Source organism: Symphalangus syndactylus, chromosome 22 (assembly GCF_028878055.3).
Source record: "Symphalangus syndactylus isolate Jambi chromosome 22, NHGRI_mSymSyn1-v2.1_pri, whole genome shotgun sequence".
In the NCBI taxonomy this organism is placed as follows: Eukaryota; Metazoa; Chordata; class Mammalia; order Primates; family Hylobatidae; genus Symphalangus; species Symphalangus syndactylus.
This window is the reverse complement of record NC_072444.2, coordinates 39,769,939-39,792,799: the sequence shown is the minus strand read 5'-3', so window position 1 is coordinate 39,792,799 and position 22,861 is coordinate 39,769,939. Positions and strand designations below refer to the sequence as shown.

The window sequence follows — 22,861 nt, the reverse complement described above, 5'->3', positions numbered from 1 at the left end:
ACGGTGGTAGGGGGAGGCAGGTTGTGTGCACTAACGTCCACTGCTGGTGGTGGGTGACGGGTTAGGGGTGCTATTTTCTGCTCCGCTGTCTGCGGCAGGGGGTGGGTTGGGTGGTTATCTGGAGCTACAAGGCTGGCAGCGGGCGGTGGTTTAGGAGTGTTAGAGTGCTGCACTGACCTCACTTGGGGTGCACTATGAGGAGTTGCACTGCTTGTGGCTGGGTGGGGGTGGTGGCTTGGGAGGGGTACTGGGGTTATATTGCCTGCAACTGGCACGGCATGTGTTGGGCATGCTAACCGGGGGCTACACTGCTGGTGGCAAGGAGCAGGTTAGGGGTGCTGTCAGGGGCTACACTGCGTGGCATTGATGGGCTGCAGAGGTGGCAGCAACAGCAGTAGTGGTGCTGCCTCCTTTCTCCTTCCAGTGACCATTCTTCTTTTCCCAGATTCCAGACTCTAGAGGGTGATCTCCTCCTGCTCATGCAATTGTGAGCATGGCAGGGCCCCCACACCCACTGTGGTTCCGTGGCCCGCGCCTCACGCTGTGTGTTTCGGAGACCACCTGGGACTACCAGGCAGGGATTAGTGGGCATCATGGGGCACTGTGGGGCCAGGGCACTGGGTGGAGGCATCAGGAACAGGAACCAGCACTTGGGTGGGGAGGGCTGGCTGGGTCTGAGTTTCTTCTACTCCTGCTCCTGGAGGAGTGCAGCCTGGGTGGGCCCAGCAGTTTCCGGCCAGCTGCACCTGGATGGGAGCGGTTTTGGCGAAGGCCCTCACACCCACTCCAGGCCCCAGTCCCTGGCCAGCTTTTGCCAGAAGGAGAGGCTGGACTTTGGAGGGTGGGTGTGAGTGCCTTCGCTGAAACTGGTCCTTGCCACCCAGTGGCCAGTGTGACAAGGTGAGGCTCTAACACTACCACTCCCTGCATCCCATTCTAGGCTTTTCTGACTTTGCCCTTCCAGCTACTCCAAGCCAGGCTGGAGGAGGAGGAGGAGAAGGAAGAGTCACCTGTGGTAAACTGGAGCTTGCATATGGTGTGGCTCTGCAGCTGGTCTCATGAGATTGGTGGCAGTGACGGAGACTGCAGCTCGACTGGAGTGGTAGGAGGGTGCCCGTGGGGGCAAGGTGGTAGGAACCTTGTAGGGTGGGCTGCTGCATTGAGGGCGGCAGCGGTTGTATTGGCATCGGTGCTAGTGGTGGTAGCAGCAGCAAGTCTGTGGGTTGGGAAGGGGGCGTAGGAGCATTGCAAGGCCCAGCCCGACCTGGGGGTGGGGAGGAACCTGCGGGTACTGTACCGGGCCTCGGTGGCAGTGGTGGAGGCGCACCTAGGGAAAGGAGGAGTCCTCCCCCTTCTCCTGCAATCTCTGGAGGGTGCCCTCCTCCTGCTGGTGACCGAGCCAGGTGTGAGGGGCAGAATTGTCTCATTCTTAACAAAACTTAAGGGGTGACTATTTGTGTATCTTTTTTGTTACTTTTTTGTTGTGATAGTCTCAGACTTTTTCAAATTTCATGAATTGGGGAAGGGGATAAAAGGTATCATAATAGGCCTAATTCCCACACCTGCTCTTTTTTCTAGTCTGTATTGCCTTCTCATCTTCTTGTTTCTCTTCATTTTCTTTTGATGCTGCTTCTATTTCATGTTTCTATGGTGGTTTATTCTCCTCTTTTTGTTTTCTTTATGCCAAGCAATGGCCTTAACAAACAACAAACCGAAACTGAGTTAAAAAGAAACTGCTTGTCCCTGTGTTGTATTTTTAAAATAACTGGTCTCTTACTATGTTTTAGAGGTGAGGAAAAAAATCAGTTGTATTAGTTACTTGAATATGTATGCTTTCATGATCGTGTTAACCCATTTATGCCTAGTGTTCCGTTCTTAGAATGCTGAGCATGAGGAAGTTACTTAACATTTTATTGCTCAGGGTCATCGACAAGGTCTGAGTTTTCACTCATGCAAAAATTCAAAAAATTGCATCCTCTGGCATTAAGTGGGCTAATGGGTTGTAAGTAGTTACTCAAGGAATCAAAAAATGAAGCATCACATAAAATATTGGTAGCAAACAGCCATTTCATCTCACATTTGTCTGGAGCTATGCAAGAGTCATGGGGGTAATAAGTTCCAATTTATGAGATTATTAAGTGAACTGTATTCTCTTCATTTCATGTCTCTGCCACCATTTTCTTTTTTTCTTTCTTTTCTTTTTTTTTTTTTTTTTTTTGAGACGGAGTTTCACTCTTGTTGCCTAGGCTGGAGTGCAATGGGGTGATCTCAGCTCACAGCAACCTCTGTCTCCTGGGTTCAAGTGATTTTCCTGCCTCAGTCTCCTGAGTAGCTGGGATTACAGGCATGTGCCACCATGCGCAGCTAATTTTGTATTTTTGGTAGAGACGGGGTTTCTCCATGTTGGTCAGGCTGGTCTTGAACTCCTGACCTCAGGTGATCCACTTGGCTCAGCCTCCCAAAGTGCTGGGATTACAGGTGTGAGCCACCACACCAGGCTCTCTGCCACCATTTTCAAGAGTACTGTCACCTGCATGAGCAAACCTGGTTCATCACCACCTCTTTGCAAGAGAAAAAGGAAGGGGGGAGAATCTCGTGTAACTTTTTTTTTTTTTTTTTGAGATGAAGTCTAGCTCTTGTCCCCAGGCTGGAGTATGATGGCGTGATCTTGGCTCACTGCAACCCCCACCTCCTGGGTTCAAGCAATTCTCCTGCCTTAGCCCCCTGACTAGCTGGGATTACAGGTACCTGCCACCACCCCCGGCTAATTTTTGTGTTTTTAGTAGAGACGGGGTTTCACCATGTTGGTCAGGGTGGTCTAGAACACCTGACCTTAGGTGATCCACCCTCCTTGGGGAACAGGTGGTGTCTGATTATATGAGTAAGTTCTTTAGAAGTGATTCATGAGATTTTGGTACACCCAACACCTGTGCAGTATACACTCTATATAATTTGTAGTCTTTTATTCCTCACCCCCCCCCCACCTTTTCTCCCAAGTCCCCAAAGTCCGTCGTAGTATCCTAATGCCTTTGCATCCTCATAGCTTAGCTCCCTCTTACTAGGGAGAGCATACAATGTGTGCTTTTCCATTCTTATGTTACTTCACTTAGAATGATAGTCTCTGATCGGCTGGGGGCGGTGGCTCACGCCTGTAATCCCAGCAGTTTGGGAGGCCGAGGCAGGCGGCTCACAAGGTCAGGAGATCAAGACCATCCTGGCTAACATGGTGAAACCCTGTCTGTACTAAAAATACGAAAAATTAGTTGGGCATGGTGGCGGGCTCCTGTAGTCCCAGCTACTTGGGAGGCTGAGGCAGGAGAATGGCATGAACCTGAGAGGCGGAGGTTGCAGTGAGCTGAGATCATGCCACTGCACTCCACCCTGGGCGACAGAGCGAGACTCCGTCTCAAGGAAAAAAAAAAGAATAATAATAGTCTCTGATCCCATCCAGGTTGCTGTGAATCTTGTTATTTTTTTCCCTTTTTATGGCTGAATAGTATTCCATGATGTATATCACAATTTCTTAAATCTGCTCATTGATGGGCATTTGGGCTGGTTACATACTTTTGCTATTTTGAATTGTGCTGTTACAAACTTGCGTGTGCTGGCATCTTTTTTTATATAATGACTTCTTTTCTCCTCTGGGTAGATACCCAGTAAATGGTAGTTCTACTTTTAGTTCTTTAAGAAATCTCTACACTGTTTACTATAGTGGTTGTACTAGTTTACATTCCCACTAGCAGTATAACAGTGTTCCCTTTTCACCAAATGCCCACCAGTATTTTTTATTTTTTGATGTTTTAATTGTGGCCATTCTTGCTGGAGTAGGCTGGCATGGCATTGTGGGTTTTTTTTTTTTTTTTGAGATGGAGTCTGCTCTGTCGCCAGGCTGGAGTGCCGTGGTGTAACCTTGGCTCACTGCAACTTCTGCCTCCCGGGTTCAAGGGATTCTCCTGCCTCAGCCTCCTGAATAGCTGGGACTACAGGTGCCCACCACCACTCCTGGCTAATTTTTGTATTTTTAGGACAGACGGGGTTTCACCATGTTGGCCAGGGTGGTCTCCATCTCTTGACCTTGTGATCCACCCGCTTCAGCCTCCCAAACTGCTGGGATTTCAGGTGTGAGCCACCACTCCTGGCCTGACATGGTGGTTTTGATTTGTATTTCCCTGATTATTAGTGATGATAAGCATTTTTTCGTGTTTGTTGGCCATTTTTTATATCTCCTTTTGAGAATTGTCTATTCAAGTCCTTAGCCCATTATTTGAAGGGATTGTTTTTTTTTCCTGTTAATTTGAGTACCTTGTAGATTCTGGATATTAGTCCTTTCTCAGATGTATAGATTGTGAAGATTTTCTCCCATTCCATGGGTTGTCTGTTTATTCTGCTAATTGTTCTTTTGCTGTGCAGAAACTTTTTGGCTTAAGTCTCACCTGTCTATCTTCATTTTGTTGTTGCATTTGCTTTTGGGTTCTTGGTCATGAAGTCTCTGCCTAAGCCAATGTGTAGAACGGGTTTTCCAGTGTTACCTTCTAGAATTCTTATGGTTTCAGGTCTCAGATTTAAGTTGACTTTTGTTTAAGGTAGGAGATGGGGATCCAGTTTCATTTCTTGGGATGTGGCTTGCCAATTATCCAAGCACCATATATTGAGTAGGGTGTCCTTTCCCCACTTTATGTTTTTGTTTGCTTTGTCAAAGACCAGTTGGCTGTAAGTATTTGGATTTACTTCTGTGTTCTCTATTCTATTCCATTGGTCTGTGTGCTTATTTTTATACCAGTATCATGCTGTTTTGCTGACTATGGCCTTGTAGTATAGATTGAAGTCAGGTAATGTAATGCGTCCAGATTTGTTCTTTCTGCTTAGTCTTGCTTTGGCTGTGCGGGCTCTTTTTTGATTCCATATGAATTTTAGAATTATCAGGAGTCACCGGGCGCCGCGGCAGCTTCGGGATAACTTGAGGGCGCATCCTGGGGAAGAAACACCTCCTGTCCATGGCACTGGCTGCTGAGGACAGCGCTTTGGTGTGGCTTCTCCATGGCCCAGCTTCTTTGGAGCGTTTTTCTTTCATGGTGAGTACAGAAGCTTTCGTTTTCTGGAATGTTCTGTGTATTTCTTCTAGATTCTCACTCCTTTTTTCTCTCTTGATATCTTACCATTAATTTTACAGTAGTACTCATTCCCTGAGGGCTTTTGAGGTTGGACCGTGTAGGCGGCTTTAGGGCTGTTTCTGAGGGAGACTCCTCCTGTAGACGGAGAGAGAGGAAAGCTCTGGCTGTGGGAGGAAGGGAAAGCCCAGCCCAGGTGGGGTGTAGGGGTAGGGGCCAGGCCCCAGTTTGGCTGCCTTGCTTTCAAGCCTCAGATGGAAGGAAACCAGGGTTTGCTGATTTTTTAAATTGTTTTTATTTTTTTGGAGATACAGTCTTGTCCTGTTGCCCAGGCTGGAGTGCAGTGGTGGATCTCAGCTCACTGCAACCTCCATTTTCTGGGCTCAAGGGATTCTCCAGCCTCAGCCCCAACAATATCTGGGCCTGTGCCACCATGCCCAGCTATCTTTTTTTTTTTTGTATTTTTGGTAGCGACAGGGTTTCGCCATGTTGCTTGGGCTTGTCTCAAACTTCTGAGCGCATAGCAATCCTCATGCCTCAACTTCCCAAAGTGCTGGGATTACAGGCATTAACTACTGCTCCCGGTCTGGTGAATTTTTAAATGTGTGTCTCTGCCGTCGGCACGTAGGGGGTCGCATTTCTCCACTCCCCGCAGTGCCTGCCTAACTCTGTCCCTCTAGTCATGGCCACCTGACCGGGGGAAGGGACCTTTCGTGTGGTTTACTGTCCTCTGCAGAAATGTCTATTCAGAGTCCCTGCTCAGTTTTGGGTGGATCATTGGTTTTGTTGTTGCTACTTAGTACTGGTAATGTGTTGCATATTTGCTATAACAACCCCTTAGTTATGTTATTAATGTGATTCCTCAAAACGTTCTCCCAGCCTTTCTTTTTGGGTTCATTGCTGCCTTTTCCTTGGAAAAACTTTTCACTTTGATGTAGCCATGCATGTTTTTTTATGGCCAGGCATGATGGCTCATGCCTGTAATCCAAGCACTCTGCAAGGCCAAGGTGGGCAGATCACTTGAGCCAAAGAATTTGAGACCAGCCTAGGCAACATGGCAAAACTTCATCTCTACAAAAAATACAAAAAAATTAGCCAAGCATGGTGGTGTGTGCCTGTAGTTCCTTCCAGCTATTCAGGAGGCGGAGGTGGGAGGATCACTTGTGCTGGAGAGGTCAAGACTGCAGTGAGCCATGATCATGCCACTGCACTCCAGCCTGAGTGACAGAGTCCCTATAATTATCACTTTTATGTTTCCCTCAAATTTTCTAAGTTTTTTTTTGAGAGAGTCTCATTCTCTCACCCAGGCTGGAGCACAGCGGCGTATCAGGGATGTGAGTCCTCCAACTTAGTTTCTATTTCTCAGGATTCCTTAGACATTCAGGGCCATTTGTGGTTCCATGTGATCATCAGCATTGTGTATTCACATTTCTTAAATTTCTGTGCATCGTAAAGTATATAATTAGAGAGTCTGCTGGGACTGCTGTTCCTCTGGGACGTTTCTATTCATGTATATTTTTAGTAATGATCAAATCAGGGTACTTGGCATATCTGTTCTCTCATACAGGTATTATTATTCTTCTGTGAAAACATTGGAATTGCTCCCTGTAGCTTTTTTGAAAAATATAGTATTAACCAGAATCACCGAGCTGTGGTATAGAGCACAAGAATGTATCTGTCCCAACTAACTGCAACTTTATTTCCACAACCAATCCTCCCATTCCCTCCTTCCCCTCTCCTCAGAAAACCACTACTTATCGAAGGCAAAGTTTTCTGGATTCCATATAAGTGAGATGAATCTGTGCTTGTTTTTCTGTGTCTGGTTTATTTTATTTAACGTATTTTCCAGGTTCATCCATATGGCTCCAAATGAAAATTACATTACTTTGTTATGGATGAAGAGTATTGCGTTGTGCAGATATACTGCAGTTTCCTCATCCCCTCATCTGTGGGTGGACAGGTAGGTTGATTCCATATCTTCTATATTGTGAATACTGTCATGAAACATGGGAAGGCAGGTAACTCCTTAAGGTACCAGTTTCCTTTGCTTTAAATGCATATGCAGTGTGAGGAACATCCCAACTTTTTCACAGTGTATTCGCTAATTCACATTGGCATCAATAGCGTATAAGAGTTTCCCTTTCTGTAAGTCTACACTGGCTGCTACCTTCCAAAAATGTTAATTGCTGTTTTGGGTAATATTCATTCTCAGTGGAGTTTGATGGTATCTGATATTGGAGTGTGATTCTGACTTACATGTTTGGAGTGATTAGTGATGTGGAGAATCTTTTTTTTTCACCTATGAATCAGTTTCATGTCCTTTGCGGAAGCGATTGTGCAGGTCCTTTGGATATTTTTAGCTTGTGTATTTTTTTAATCTTTCCCCCACTTAGTAGCTTTATTGCTTGAATATGTTAGATAACCCCTTCCAAAATTACGATTTTCCACAATTTTAACCCAATCATCCTTTCCGCCAAGGTAAGATGCTTTGTTTTTGGGTTCATTGTTTTCTCCCCCATGCAGAAGCTCTAAAGTGTTGGTCTCACAGTTTTTTATTTGCTTTTGTCAGCAGGGATTTCTGTGTCCAATCAGAGAGAGAAAAAAGAGATCACAAAGTCATTGTATGGTGTGTAGATACTTTGCTTGTAAGTGAGACCATGTGGTGTTTGGTTTTCTGTTAGATTGTGTTAGTTTGCTTAGCATAGTGACCTGCAGGTCCATCCTTGTTGCTGCCAAGGGCATGAATTTTTTTTAAGCTATGTAGGATGTTGTGGTATCTATGTACAGCATTTTTAAAACATGTAATCAACTGTTAAGGGGGGACATAGGTCGATGTTATTTTATATTTCCATGTGAATAGCACTTCCAAGAACATACCCATGCCTGCATCATTTTGAAAGGAGGATTTATGATTTATTTTCCTTTGTGTAGATACCCAGTTATGTGATTGCTCATTTGGATGGTAGTTGTTAAGTTCTTTGAGGAACCTCCAAACCGCTTCTCATAGTGTGAGAACGTTTTTATTCCCACCAAGAGTGTAGCAGTGTTTGCTTTCCTCCATTGCCTTGCCAGCATGTGAATGCTTGGACTCAGGACACATGGCCATTCTGACCGGTGTGAGATGGTATGTCAGTGTGCGTGAGAGTTGCATTTCTCTGATGATGAGTAACGTTGAGGTGTGTGTTCGTGTTCTCTACCCATTGTTTGAATGGTTTGTTTTTCTGCCTCTTGATTAAATCGTCATGTTAGAGTCTGGCTATCAGACCTTGGTGAGAAGCATAGTTTGGGAACATTTTCTCCCATCCTGTAGCCTGTGTGTTTACTGTGCCGGTGATTTATTTCGGTATCTGGCAGTATTATTGTTTCTTAGGCCTAGCTTGTCCTATTGGTTTTTCTTGCTGTTGCTTTTTGTTTAAATGCTTTTCCAAAGCCCGTATTGAGAAAGATACGTTCTAGGTTTCCTTGTAGGGCATTCATAGTTTGAGGTCTTCTGCTGAAATCTCCCATTCATCTTGGGTTAGTTTTTGCATCTAATGAGAGTTAAGGCTCCAGTGTTGTTCATCTGCATGTGGCTAGCCACCTAGCCCAGGGCCCTTCATTGCATAGTGAGCCTTTTGTCCATCTGACCTTTGGTGTTTCAGCATGGCTTTGGAGTTTCAAGGCGTTTTGTGGTCCCACGGGAATTTTAGCATTGTTGCTTTATGTTGTTTTTAAGAAACAAAATTGGCACTGTCCTAAAGATGTACAACTAGAGGGTAGAGTGGGACATTTGGGTCCATGCATGCATCATATCGGGATGAAATCAGGGTATTTAGCGTCATTTTTTGCCTTGTAGAGTTTTCATGGCTTTGAGTGAGGAGAGCGAGCACCCTCCTTTCTGGCTGTCTTGAAAACTACACTTTGGTAAAGTTTTCGCTAATCATCCTGCTGAGGAATAGAACAGCAGGTTTCATTCCTCTTATGCAGTGTGTCACTTGGTACCTGTTTCCTATGCCCACCCATGCCCAGCCTTCTGTTCCAACCGTGGCAAGCACGATGGTGCTTTGTAGGTCTGTGTGAGATAAAGTTTCCTAGATTCCTCATGAGTGAGATGATGCGAGGTTTGTCTTTCTCTGCCTAGTGTGTTTCATTTAACATAATGTTCTCCAGGTTCCACAGTGTTGCCACGGATGACCTGATTTCAGTACCCGTGTCTGGCTGAAGAGTATCTGGTTGTGACTGGATACTGCAGTTTCTGGATCTCATCCTCTGTGGGTGGACAGGTAGGTTGATTCCTTATCTTGGCTATTGCGACTGGATCCACAGTCAGTGTGGGAAGGCAGCTATGTCTTCTGTTTACTGATTTCATATGATTCCAGTAGCAGCACAGCTCAGTGAAATGGTAGTTGTAATTTTAGTTGTCTGAGGAACCTCCAGGTGGCCTCTGTAGTGTGCATACTAATTTACCTGTTAACAGATGTGGATAAGAAAGCGCACCTCTCTGGAAATTCACAGCAGCTTCTTTTAAGATACACGAAGGTCTTTGTAATACTCATTCCACCAAGAGAGACACAGTATCTGAGTCTTGTTCTGATTTTCATTTTTGCCATGATTAGTGATGTTAACCAGGTGTTAACAAGCATGCTTGTTTTCAGTTTTATGTGTTCCTTGCAGAAAAGCCTCTTTGGTTTCTTTATCCAGTTTTGGTAATTAATTTCTGTTTTCTGGTGTTTTTTGCTAGTTAGTAATGTTACTTACACGTTTTCCAAAAAATGCCTCATCAGCTGTGTTTTTCTCCAAACGCTTCTTATCATCCTTTGTATGTTTCTTTCTTTTCAATCATTCGTGTTTTTCATTCTTTATTGCCCACAAGCCATGTAGTCTGATGCAGTTTCAGGTGTGTGCAGTGTTCTGGTTTTCCCTTACGTTGGTGACTGATGAAGTTAAATTCACTAGCTTATCAATCTGTTGCCAGTGAGTTTTGGTTGTTGCTTGTTTGTATGCTTTTTTGTCTTCATTTTTTTGTTTTCGTTTTTGCAAACCATGAGCATAGATCCAAGTTGACCCTGGTATCTGCACACTATATGCTTTCTTCTTAGAGAGTGACTTTATCAAGTTATGGGTATAGGTTTTTCATTTATGTTTAATGAATTGTTGCGAATTTCGCACAATAAGGACCCTGTGTTATTTTGCCTAGGGATATCCAGTTCCCCCAACACTGTATTGGACAGACTCTCCCTTCCCAGGGTGACTTGTGGTTCTTTTCAAACATGTGCTTTCTGTTGTGTTGTGAAAGGAAAATATCTTGGTCCCCTAAAATCACCAAGGAAAACTCAGGCTGGAAACTGCTTAGGGCCAACCTGCCTCCCATTCTATTCAAAGTCAGCCCTCTGCTCGCTGAGGTAGATGCATATCTGATTGCCTCCTTTGGAGAAGCTAACCAGAAACTCTAAATAATGTAATTATTTGTGTATCACTTATCCGTGATCTGGAAGCTCCCTCCCTGCTTCCAGTCTTCCTGCCTTTGCTTAAAGTTGTTCCACCTTTCCAGAACGAACCTATGTACTTCTTAACATATACTGATTGTTGTCTCATGTCTCCCTACAATGTATAAAACCAAGCTGTGCCCTGACCACCTTGGGCACATGTTTTCATGACTTTCTGAGGCTTTGTAATGAGTGTGTCCTCAACCTTGGGAAAATAAACTTTCTAAATTAACTGAGACCTGTTTTCAGATTTTCTGGGTTCACCTTTTGGTAACCACGGGGGGATTCTGAGTGGAGATGCCCCTGACCTTTGGCAAATCTCCTGTCAGTGCTTGGGACCAGTGTGAGCCCACTTTATGACCCAAACCAATAGGACAATTTGCTGAGGTCTGAGAGCACCCCCCTCCAGAGAATCCCTCATCTCCAAAACTTTGGTCAAGATCTAAAGTTTATTTTGCTGTACAACTCCTCTTTTTTTTTTTTTTTTTTAGAGTTTTACTTGCGTCCAACAAGACAAGTTTTCATACCTCCATGATGTTGGAAGGCAGGTAATTACTTTATGGAGTTTGAGCTCACTTCTTCTAATAGGCAAATTTGTTTTGTTTGTTTCTGCTTCTAGGATAGTAGAGAGCGGTTTACAGCCTGAGACCCATCACTAGGTAAGAAACTGGTTTTGGATTCTGTCTTGCAAATTCCTTTTCAAGAATAAAGTTAACATTTAACAACCAGCCAGTGTTAATTTCTGCTTACACTTAAGAGTGCTCAGAAATCATATGATTTGTGCGACCATTGTTAGTTTAGCAGCATTTTGTCCTCGCTGAAATATGGTAATAAGATTAAGAGGTTTGTTTAAAGGAGCACAATTGTGTAAAAGTCAGCTTAATTAAAAGGGTAACATCCAGATGTGTGTGGGTGTGTGTGTGTTTGTATCTGGAAGACCTTCATGGTTTTGGTTTTTTTGTTTTGACTATCCTAAGACCTTGTCTTTTTGTTGTTGTTGAGCAAATGTGTTTTGTTTTTTTGTCTTTTTTTTCTCAGTTGACTGGATTCTGTTTTCACATGATTTTTCTTGACTTAAGTAGTTATTGCAACAGAGGCTACTCTTGGGTTTTTAAGGAAGAGTGTAGTTTAATTTTATGTTTAATTTGGCTCGAAGAAAAATATTAGTGTCTCCCTCTAGCAGCACCAGACTCTTTCTGTGCTTTATGAAGTAGATTTTGCTATTTGATTTTCACCTGAGTTGTTTCCGTTAATGTTCAAATTTAAGGCTGTTGAGTTGACAACTGCCTAGGGTTGTGAAACAAGTTATCAAGAATCTGAAAGTCTAAGAGAGAAAAAAAGGGGGAGGTCTTTAAATCTGTGTATTTAAAATCTGTGTACACAGAATGTACTGACAGCCCAATGCGTTCACCTTGCCCTCTGCCTAGAGAGAACCGATTTATCAAGATAGAGGAATTGTAGTGGAGAAGGAGTAACTCATGCAAAGCCGGCTGTGTGACAGACCAAAGTTTATTACTCAAATCGGTCTCCCCGAGCATTCGGGGATATCAGAGTTTTTAAAGATCTTTGGTGGGTAGGGGCTTGGGAAGTGGGGAGTGCTGATTAGTCAGGTTGGAGATGGAATCATAGGGGGTCGAAATGAGGTTTTCTTGCTGTCTTCTATTCATGGGTATGACGGCACAACTGGTTGGGCCAGATTACCGGCCTGGGCAGGGTCTGCAACACATATCAAGCCCTGATCTTAGGTTTTACAGGAGTGATGTGATGTCACATGTCAAGCCCTGATCTTAGGTTTTACAGGAGTGATGTGATGTCACATGTCAAGCTCTGATCTTAGGTTTTACAGGAGTGATGTGATGTCACATGTCAAGCCCTGATCTTAGGTTTTACAGGAGTGATGTGATGTCACATATCAAGCCCTGATCTTAGGTTTTACAGGAGTGATGTGATGTTACCTGCAGGAGCAGTTTGGGGAGGTTCGGAGCCGGAGACTGCATGACCTCGAAACTGTCCATTCTAATCTTGTAGCTAATATGTTAGTCCTGCAAAGGCAGACTGCTCCCCAGGCAAGAAGGGATTCTTTTCAGGAAATGGCTGTTATCAGTCTGCTTTCAGAGTCAAACCATGAACTAAATTCCTTCCCAAAGTTAGTCGAGTTTACACCAAGGAAGGAGCAAGGACAGCTTAAGGGTTAGAAGCAAGATAGAGTCGGTTAGGTCTGATTTCTTTCATTGTCTTAATTTCCTTAGTTACAGTTTTGCAAAGGTGGTTTCAGTACTTCCATAGATATGCCTGATAGATTTTTAGATGTATTTATGTATTGTGTGCAGAATGTTAAACTACTAAAAATATATAAAAGCTCTAATTGGCTTAAAGAAAAATAAAAGCACTTAAGTTAGATACTAAGAAAGACTTGTCAAATGCCTTTTCAACTTCATGTAACTTTTTTTTTTTTTTTTTTGAGACGGAGTCTTGCTCTGTCACCCAGGCTGGAGTGCGGTGGCACAATCTCGGCTCACTGCAAACTCCGCCTCCCGGGTTCATGCCATTCTCCTGCCTCAGCCTCTCCGAGTAGCTGGGACTACAGGCGCCCGCCACCATGCCCGGCTAATTTTTTGTATTTTTAGTAGAGACGGGGTTTCACCGTGGTCTCGATCTCCTGACCTCGTGATCCGCCCGCCTCGGCCTCCCAAAGTGCTGGGATTACAAGCGTGAGCCACCGCGCCCGGCCAACTTCATGTAACTTAAGCAAAATCTTTAATAAGCTAGCTTTAAAATTGTTGGTAAAATAATATTAGAAATGTCTTAAAAATTGGCAGCATACATTTTTGTTTACCTTTAGTTATCAACAAATTTCATACATATTCCTGCCAAATACTATAAGGTGTCAAAATTTGGCATTGGGGTTTCAAAAGTACAAACCCAGCCCAAAACAGAATGATCTTGTGTAATTTTTAATAAGTAAGACATTGATAGGAGTTTAATAAAAACAGCTGCATGTTGAATTTAGTAAGATTACCAGCACTTCTAATCCTGTGGCGTTTGGCAGTCTAGTCCACAGACAATAAGGAAAGGACTGTTACTGCCTTTGTTTCAAAGCTAAACTATAAACCAGTTCCTCCCAGTGTCAGTTCGGCCTATGCGGAGGAATGAACAAGGACGGTTTGGAGGTTATGAGCAAGACGGAGCCAGTTAGGCCAAATCTTTTTTCACTGTCCCAGTTATAATTTTGCAATGGCGGTTTCATAACTTTAAATCATGACTATCACAGATTTCATAAATAATCTAGGTAAACAATTAAAATAGGTAAATGTAATGGGATAAATACTTGTAGACAAACTGGTCATAATTTAGAATATAAAGTTAAATAATAGATATTTCATTATTTGGGTATTTTCCAATAAACATATATTGTAGGAAAACATTCTTGCCAAAAAAGTCTTTTTTTCTAAAAAAAAAAAAAAGAACAAGTTTTGTCTAATTCAAAGCTTATTTAAAGTTATGTATAAAACAAGGTAAAAGGAACCAGGAAATAAAAAAATGTAAACAAAATTGTAAAGAGGTAGTTTTTGAGGTAAAAAGAGCTTAAAGAGAAATACTATGATATAAGAAAGAATCCTGTATAGTAAGTTTAGTCCTAAAATAAAATAACTGGTTGCTTAAAAAGAAGGGATGTTCAGAACAAATCAGAAAGTCTGACCATGTCATGAACAGTGTAAGTCACAATAAGGATTTACATATTTAAAAAATCCAAAAACTTTTATATAATAAAGTTGTCATATTAAGTTTTGGTTTACTTAGGAAAAAAAACGAGATTTTTTAAAATTGAGGTTATTACATCCATGCATCTTCCTGTACATGCTTTCAAAATCCTTGCAACACTGAGTTACAGGGCTTTTTAACTCCTATGTCTAAAAATGAAAACCAAGTCCTGCTAAACCTTAAACACCCACTGCAATTAAAGCCTCATCATCAGGCCCAATAGAAGACGCCAATTTAAATAAATGCTGCATTCCTGAGACACAGGGCAAGAAATGAAAGCTATTCAACTCCTCAAGACCCAGGGACTATTGTAAAAGAGGTGGGAGCGTAAGATTGTAAGGGCCAAGTTTGAAAGATAAAGTTGGTTCAGTTTCTCTATACATTATTGTCAAAGGCACACTGATGCAAAACCAGTAAATGGACGCCTGTGTCAGATTAACAAGGTTTTCTTGAAGCATTTACCAACTCCTTAGTACAGGTTATAAAAGGCTTATGGAAGTTATATTTTATAATCAAGATTACATTTTATAGATTGTTTAGAAAATTTTTAAAAACAAATGTAATTGGCTTCACACTGTTTTTATTAGGGCTTCTTGTTTAGAAAATTAAGTCTCCTGTCTCAAAGGATGAAGGTTTTCACTTTAAAAAAATCCTTGAATTATCACTTTGGTTAAATAAATGACTTTACAATTACCTGTAGTCCTATTTTTTAATATCAAGTGTTTTAAACATTTTATATTTGACAAACTTTCCAAAATCAAATTTATATATTATGTCTTTTTCTATCCTAAATAGAACATTAGTTTCTCTAAAGTCTAAAAATGACATAATTTGGCTTATCTGGTATAAAATTTATACAGGAAGTATTGTCAAATAAGAAATGGTGTTTGGCTTTCTTTCATATCCATTTGTATAAATATGTTATTGGTATGTGTTCCAAAATGATGGGAAACTCCTGTAATTCTGATATAACTTAGTGTAGATTATTCATAATAATCATAATTGTTATGTTAAAATTATCGTGTGCCACGGAGGTAACAAATTCACTTGTCAATTGTCTCTTTTAACTACGGCTGCCTTTACTTTTTTTTCATCCACAGACAGTTGTCTTGTTTTGTCTTGTTTCAAACCCTCTTTATAAGGTGGGTTTATAATCAGCTGTAGGACTCTAACAGGTGCACTTAAATTCAGGTTTTCTGATAATTTTGGAAATTGTTAAATTGGAATAAAGCAAAAAATTTTGGAACTCTCATGGAGAGCTGAAATGTTCATGACTATCAAACAGAACAGGAGCTAATTGAAATAACTGAACCAATAGAAAACTGAAGTAATCTTTTTGCCTTTTTGCTTAAAACATTGCTGATACTTTGTTTAGTTTTTCAGAGTTGAGAAAACTTTAAGTTAGTTGCAGCTTTTAACAATAAAGTATATTCCTGTGAACAAAATTTGGAGCATAATTTGTTTTTCTCTACCTAATTTCTCCAGAATTTGGAAATGGGGGGTATTCTTAATTTATGGCAATATAGTTATTTGCGTAAGTGCAATAAAAATCTGTTTTATTTTGCAATAGGACACAGTTGGAGAATTTGGTTATTTTATCAAGGGTTTGATTGAAATGGTGTGCTTTCCTTTAAGGAATCAAACCTGACTTACGGAAGCCAATAAAGCCCTTGGAAAAACTGGCCTTATATTTTGTGTACACAGTCCCTGTACAGGGTTTCTGACCTGTGGTAAATGAAGAATGTCACTTTCTGACAGGTGCAGAAGCCCCAGGTTTATCTTGGAACCTCAAGAGGAGAGGAAATTCACTGAAATCATAGGTATTTGATGGCAGAAATCCATGGCTGGGTTTGGCTTTAAAAAAGTCTTGTCTAAGATTCCTCCCATGGAACAAAGTTCCATCAAAGCCAATTTAAAAGCCTGTGTAAAAAATAATTATTGCTGCACTGTATGCAAATAATTAGGCCAAGAATAATAAAGCAAACCAGTTCTAACATGATTTATCTTTAGTAAAAATGGAAAACTGGAGAGAGAAAAAATTATGTTTCAAAACTACAGTAGACCTGTTTTTAGGTTCTAGTCTTGCCTAATGTTTTTTCAATTTTTTTTTTTTTTTTTGAGACAGAGTCTCGCTCTTTCACCCAGGCTGGAGTGCAGTGGCGCGATCTCGGCTCACTGCAGGCTCCGCCCCCCGGGGTTCACGCCATTCTCCTGCCTCAGCCTCCTGCATAGCTGGGACTACAGGTGCCTGCCACCTCACCCGTCTAATTTTTTGTATTTTTAGTAGAGATGGGGTTTCACCATGTTAGCCAGGATGGTCTCGATCTCCTGACCTCATGATCCGCCCACCTCGGCCTCCCAAAGTGCTGGGATTACAGACGTGAGCCACCGTGCCCGGCCTGTTTTTTCAATTTTTATTATTTTCTACAGTTGGGACCGAATTCTAATTTTTCTTGGCCACAAGTCTTTAATGTTTTCAATTTTTTTTTTCAATTATTCCTAACGTGGAGTCACTGAAAACTAAGCTGTGCTTTCTTAAAATCCTGCGAACTGAAGCCAGACAACTTAAACTTCAGAAGAAAATAACAACAACCTCTTTACATACATAAGCCACTTTCATACCTGCCTACTGAGGTATGGACTGCAGAGTAATGTGGCTTACATTGATTTTTCCAGGATTGTTCTTTTGTTGTTGTTGTTGTTTTCTCCCGTCCTCCCTCCTATTTTAACCTCACAGGATGTGAGACTTCACAACCTGCTAAAAAATGAGGTTTTGGGACCTACCTATCTAGGAATAAACCCTCCTAGCCGTGAGAGATCAGATGAAACCTGAGACCAGAGACTCATTTGCTTGTAAAATGCTTTTTCCAAACGATTTTTTAAAAAGAAAAGGGGGGAAATGTGAAAGGAAAATATCTTGGGCCCCTAAAATCACTAAGGAAAACTCAGACTGGAAACTGCTTAGGGCCAACCTGCCTCCCATTCTATTCAAAGTCACCCCTCTGCTCCCTGAGATAGATGCATATCTGATTGGAGATTAATCAGAAACTCAGAAGAATGTAACCATTTGTGTATCAGTGATCTGTGACCTGGAAGCTCCCTCCTTGCTTCCAGTCTTCCTGAGTTCGCTTCAAGTTGTCACACCTTTCTAGACCAAAGCAATATACTTCTTACATATATTGATTGATGTCTCATGTCTCCGTAAAATGTATAAAACCAAGCTGTGCCCTGACCACCTTGGGCACATGTCATCATGACCCTGAGGCTGTGTCACGAGTGTGTTCTCAACCTTGGCATAATAAACTTTCTAAATTAACTGAGACCTTCATTAGAGTTTGCTGCTGGACACCCTCATGGTGTTCGTTGTCCTATGTTTCTCTATTAATGCCTATCACGAATCACTTGGGTAACTAAAGCTTTGGGAAGTAGTTTAAAGTGGAAGAGTGTGATGGCGCTCCACCGACTTTGTATGTGTAGGAACTGCTTTGGAAATGTGGGGCATTTCATTGTCCCACGGGATTTTTAGTAGTGTGTTGTGATCCTATTTGGAAAACAAAAATATCACATGGTCTATGTTTTTATTTAAAGGGTGCAACGGATCTTTTTACATGAATCAATGAAACTGCAGGACCTAGCATCTCTGTTTCATGCTACAGTGACGATTTCTTGATGGAGAGAGCATTCCAAATCTTTTCCAGCAATATTGAGTATTATGCTACGATATTGTTAAGCCTAGTCACCATGCTGTGCTGTAGAACACCAGAGTACCCGCGTCTCACCTGAACATCCCTTTGTAGCCATTTCCAATCCTCCCCCGAGCCTCTGGTACCCACTGTTGACATTGCTACTGTATGAGATTGTGCAGTATTTGTGTTTGTCTTCCTCTGCCTGGCTCTTGTTTTTTAACTTGATGTCCTCCAGGTTTCTCCATCTTGCTGGTAGTGAACTGATGTCCGGAAGTTTGATGGCTGAAGAGTGTACCGTTGTGTGTATATCCTTCAATTCCTGCATTTTTTCATCTGTAGAAAGACAAGTAGGTTGATTCCCCACCTTGGTTATTGTCCAGAGTACTTCATGAAACATGGGAAGGGAGATACCTCCTTAGGGTAGGTTTCCTTGGCTTTGCAGGTATACCCAGTGTTGGGATGGCTAGAGGAACTGGTGGTTGTGTCGTTAATTGTTTCAGAAACCTCCAGCTGTCTCACACTGGGTATACGAATTTGCATTCAAAACAGTAGTATGTAATAGTTCCTCTGTCTGCAAATCTGCACTGCCCTTATCTTCAAAAAGTTTTATTGCTGTTTCCGGTTATACTCATTCTCTGGGGAGAAACTCTCCTGATGTGGAGAGACTTTTCTATTACCTGAGAGTCTGTTTCAGGTTTTTTCAGAAATGCCTCTGCCAGTCTTTTGGGCATTTTTAGCATGTGTATTGGTTTTTGTGTTTTTGTCCACTTAGGACCATTAGTTCCTTGAATATGTTAGATAAGAAGCCCTTCCAGATCCACAGTTTTTCATAATTTTCTCTCAGTCTGTGGGATGTCTTCTGTAGGGTTCACTATTTTCTCTCCAGTGTTGAAGCTGTGTGAAGCTCTGAAGTTGTCCTTAGTCTCACATGGACACATCAGCTTTTGTTAGCGGTGATTTCTGTGTCCCTTTGAGAAGAAAAGCGAGATGGCGAAGCCATTGTATGGTCTATGGGTATTTGGTTCCTATGTCTTCCTTTTCTGTTTGTAGCTTAGGTGCACGGGTTCAAGTTTCCCCACCGTAGACACACACCCTATGTGTTTTCCTTGGAGATTTTGGTTTCAGGATTGAACTTAGGTGTTCAGTAGATTTTGTGTCACTTTTTGTGTCTTGGGTAAAGGAAGGGTTCGGTCCTTTGCACGTGACCCCCCCAGTTCCCTCAACCATTGTGCCTTTGATGTGCTTTTGGGGGAAAAGCAAGAATCCCATGGGTTCAGTGTTTATAATTGTGGGTTGATTATTTGGCTCCTTCGTTGTGTCCATTCAGTTATGTTTCTGTGTTCATGCCACTAAGAAGATGGATTGGGTCACTGTAGGCTTTTTGTTTTGTTTTGTGTATTTTCTTCCTTTTTTCTATTTTTATTTTCCAAAGCTGGGTTTTTTAAAATGATAGCTACTTTTATTGTGATCAAGGGGTACGCCTGCAGGTTCACTTCACTACATGGCTATACAGTAGAATTTTGGTGTTTTGGGGTTTTAACGTACCCGTCATCCAGGCGGTGAACACAGCACCAGTTGGGTCTTTCTTCCTCCAAGGGTCCCTGTCTCCCTCCTTTTTCCGTCTGGTGGTACCCAGCGTCTGTTGATTTCATCTTTATGTTGATGTGTATTGGGTGTTGAGCTTCCGCTTATAAATGAGAACCTGCAGTGTTTGGTCTTCTGTTCTTGCCTCAGTTGCTTAGCAGAGTGGCCTCCAGTTCCACCCATGTTCCTACCGAGGGCATGATTTTGTTTCTGTGTTTGATTTTCCTTAGTGGTTTTTTCAGCATTCTGTGATGTATAGGTACCACATTTTAAAAAATCCAATTTTCTGTTGGTGGGCATCTAGGTCAGTTCCACATCTTTATTCCTGTCAGTAACACTCCCGTGGATGTGTGAGTGTCTGTCTTTTTGATAGACACATGTATTTTTTCCCTGGGGTAGATGGACGGGGTGGGATTGCTGCATCAAAGCGTAGCTCTGCTTTCCATCCTTTTTTTTTTTTTCAGAAATCTTCAGACTGGTTTCCACAGTTTGAGATCTAGTTTGCATTACCACCAAGAGAATAGCCATGTTTGCTTTTCTCTGCTGCTACACCAGCATGTTATGTTCTCACTTAGGACAAATGGCCACTCTGACCAGCGTGTGATGGCACCGGTACCTCATCTCTGATGATTAGTGATGTTGAGTGTTCCCCATGCCTGTTGGAATGGCAATCGCTTGGAAATGTCTTCTCAGTTACTACCCATAGGTATGTTGCTCAGGCCACTATGTGGCCCCAGCACTGTTGGTCTGCATAGGGACTTGAGGATTGTTTGTCATTGTTAGCCGGGACAAATGTTACACTGCTGTTCTTACAGTGAGTAGTGGGAGTGGCGTATGGGGGCATATGCTTATGTCCACAGTTGCATCAGAAATCCCACTGCCTTAAGACAGTCTCACAGAAACCCAGTCCCAGCCTTGCAGCACTGGGTAGCCCTGTGGCATTTTGACATTGGGTGTGTCTGCATTGTTGAAGGCACTCAGCACATTGCCATGCATTTATCCACTTAGGTCAATGTGAAGGGAAGTTCATCGCCTCTGCTTCTTCAGTAACTGATGTCTGATGCATCAACTGAATGCATTTCAGGCTTATAAGCAGTTCCGCCGGATCCATGGGTAAAAAAGCTTTTCACCATGCTCACCTCCCCAGTGAGTGACCAATGTCTCTGTTAATGCATCTGATGCACAGAGTTTTAGTGGTCTGAGGGAGGTCAGTCGCCAAGCAGAGATCGAAATCACATTTGTATTTACATTATTAGTTTGCTACAGTTTGGTTTCTTGCAGAGTTTCACACTATTTAGTCTGGACTGAATCTTTGAATTACTTTGCTTTGTCTACCAAGGCTTTCAAAGGACTTGATAAACTTGTTCTAATTAGCCAACATATTCATCCATGTTGTCCGTATACCAGGTGTAAAAATAAGACATTTCTTAATGCACACAGGATATGGAAGGCAATCTACACATTTTTAAGTGTACACTTTGCTTCTGACTCTTTTGTGAGGAATAGTCATTGTTACTTTAGGAAAACCCTGAGTTTATCCAACTCTTGTTAGAATTCGGTAAGTGTAAATCCCTACAATAGAACGCAAGTGTGACAGCCAAGTTCTCTGGTAAAATAAACTCATTATTTATATATGTTTGGTCATTGTATTAATAAAATTAGTTTGTTTTGGCTGAAACACATGGTTGGCCTTTACAATAGATGTGAAAATGGGCTTATAAGATCATTGCTCATTATTGTGAATATTAGGTTGAATTTATTGCCAAACTCTTTTAACAGCTTCTAAGCAGTGAATTTTCAGTGCGTTCTTGTTGTTCTCCAAGTACAAGCAGCCACTTCAGTTTTACCACATTCATCTTCCACACACTGATGAACCGTATGGAGACAGCAGGAATTGAAGTAGAACCAGAGGGAGTAGTTAGGACAGACATTCTAATTGATTCATTCTGATTCTCACTATTGTCAGTGAGTAAAGGTTCATTGAATTTTTCTTCTGATGAATAAAATGGACAATTTTCTCAGTGCATTGGCTTACTTTTGGAAGAGCAGCCCTAAAGACTTTACTACTGATTAGTAAAGTCTAACCTGCTTTCTGTGTATTTTTTTAATTCAACTTTTGTTTTAGATTGAATAAAAATGTGCAGGTTTATTGTGTGATACTGAGTTTTGGGGTATGATTGAAGCCATCACTGAGGTAGTGAGCTTTCACCTTCTTCTCTTCACTCTGTTACAGAGAACAGATACTCCCAGTCTTCAGTGCACTCTAAATACTGGCTAATTCTGGCCAATGGAAGGCATCTGTGGAAGAAAAAGCCTCAGGTCATGTGCTATCTGTCTTTATTCACTGTGACATATTAGGTAACGGTCACAGAGACTCACCATGGCCCCAGTTTTTAATAACATGACCCTGCTTTTGTGTTCCAGTAACTTCTGTTGTTTTCCCAATCCTAAGTATGATAGAAACTTCCTGCTGCTGCTAATCTCTGGGTTCCATTTAAAATCCTTCCATCACATGAATACTATGCCGTGTACTAAATTTTTCCATAAATGCTTAGAATTATTTTTGCCTACTTATTTTGCCCCTTAGTGATATGTTTTAAAAACACTTATAATGTGTCACAATATATTTAGCAAATATAGGGAATGACATTTTTACTTTCATCAGCATTTACACTAGCATTTATGGAGCAATGCTATCTAAAGTATTTTTAGTAATTTAAACGTTATATAATATGCTTTTGATTCCTTTGTTTCTATGTAAATAAGCATACTTGAGATATTCAGTAAATAGTATCGAATACATGTTTCATTTGTATAATATAAAATTATGATTATTCTTTTTAAACAGTACTTCATACTTGCTTGTTGGCTTTATGATAACTTAGAAATAATATTCTGGATTAACTGTGTGACTCAGAAGATTTGTGCAACTATGTTTTCAAATTTACTTGATTTTCAAGACTTACAGTAGAACTGTGAGAACAGGGTAATAAATAAGCATATGTATTAATATCACCTTTGGTCAACTCTTGGATAGCCCTAACGGTAGTGTAGGAATTAATGTAATTTTTCCTACTGAAAGTATTGGATTTGTTTTGAGAGACCACAGTTTAAAATCGTTGACATACGAAGTTTAAAAATTGTTAGATTAAAAATTTTTTAATGCATTTGAAGTGGTTTTGTAGAAAAGTAATTATCTAACCTGGTTTACATTGGTAGGTTGTTTTCTTGGATAAGAACTAGATGAAGAGAAAGG

The 22,861-nt window shown here is 41.5% G+C and overlaps 1 long non-coding RNA gene across 5 annotated transcripts; it reads left to right on the top strand.

The window, feature by feature from the left end:
* Positions 1-984: 984 nt before the first annotated feature.
* LOC129471912 (uncharacterized) lies at positions 985-22,129 on the top strand. Of its 5 annotated transcripts, none has more exons than XR_008653794.2 (8): positions 985-1,102; positions 4,915-5,072; positions 6,958-7,068; positions 9,258-9,370; positions 11,193-11,232; positions 18,257-18,441; positions 20,070-20,311; positions 20,614-21,058. It is a non-coding gene; the product is annotated as an uncharacterized lncRNA (long non-coding RNA). The 5 variants fall into 5 exon arrangements; XR_010119003.1 differs by lacking the exon at positions 985-1,102 and adding an exon at positions 21,385-22,129 and having other exon boundaries at positions 3,384-5,072; positions 20,614-20,718; XR_008653796.2 differs by lacking the exons at positions 985-1,102; positions 20,614-21,058 and adding an exon at positions 21,385-22,129 and having other exon boundaries at positions 3,384-5,072.
* The last annotated feature ends 732 nt before the right edge of the window (positions 22,130-22,861 follow it).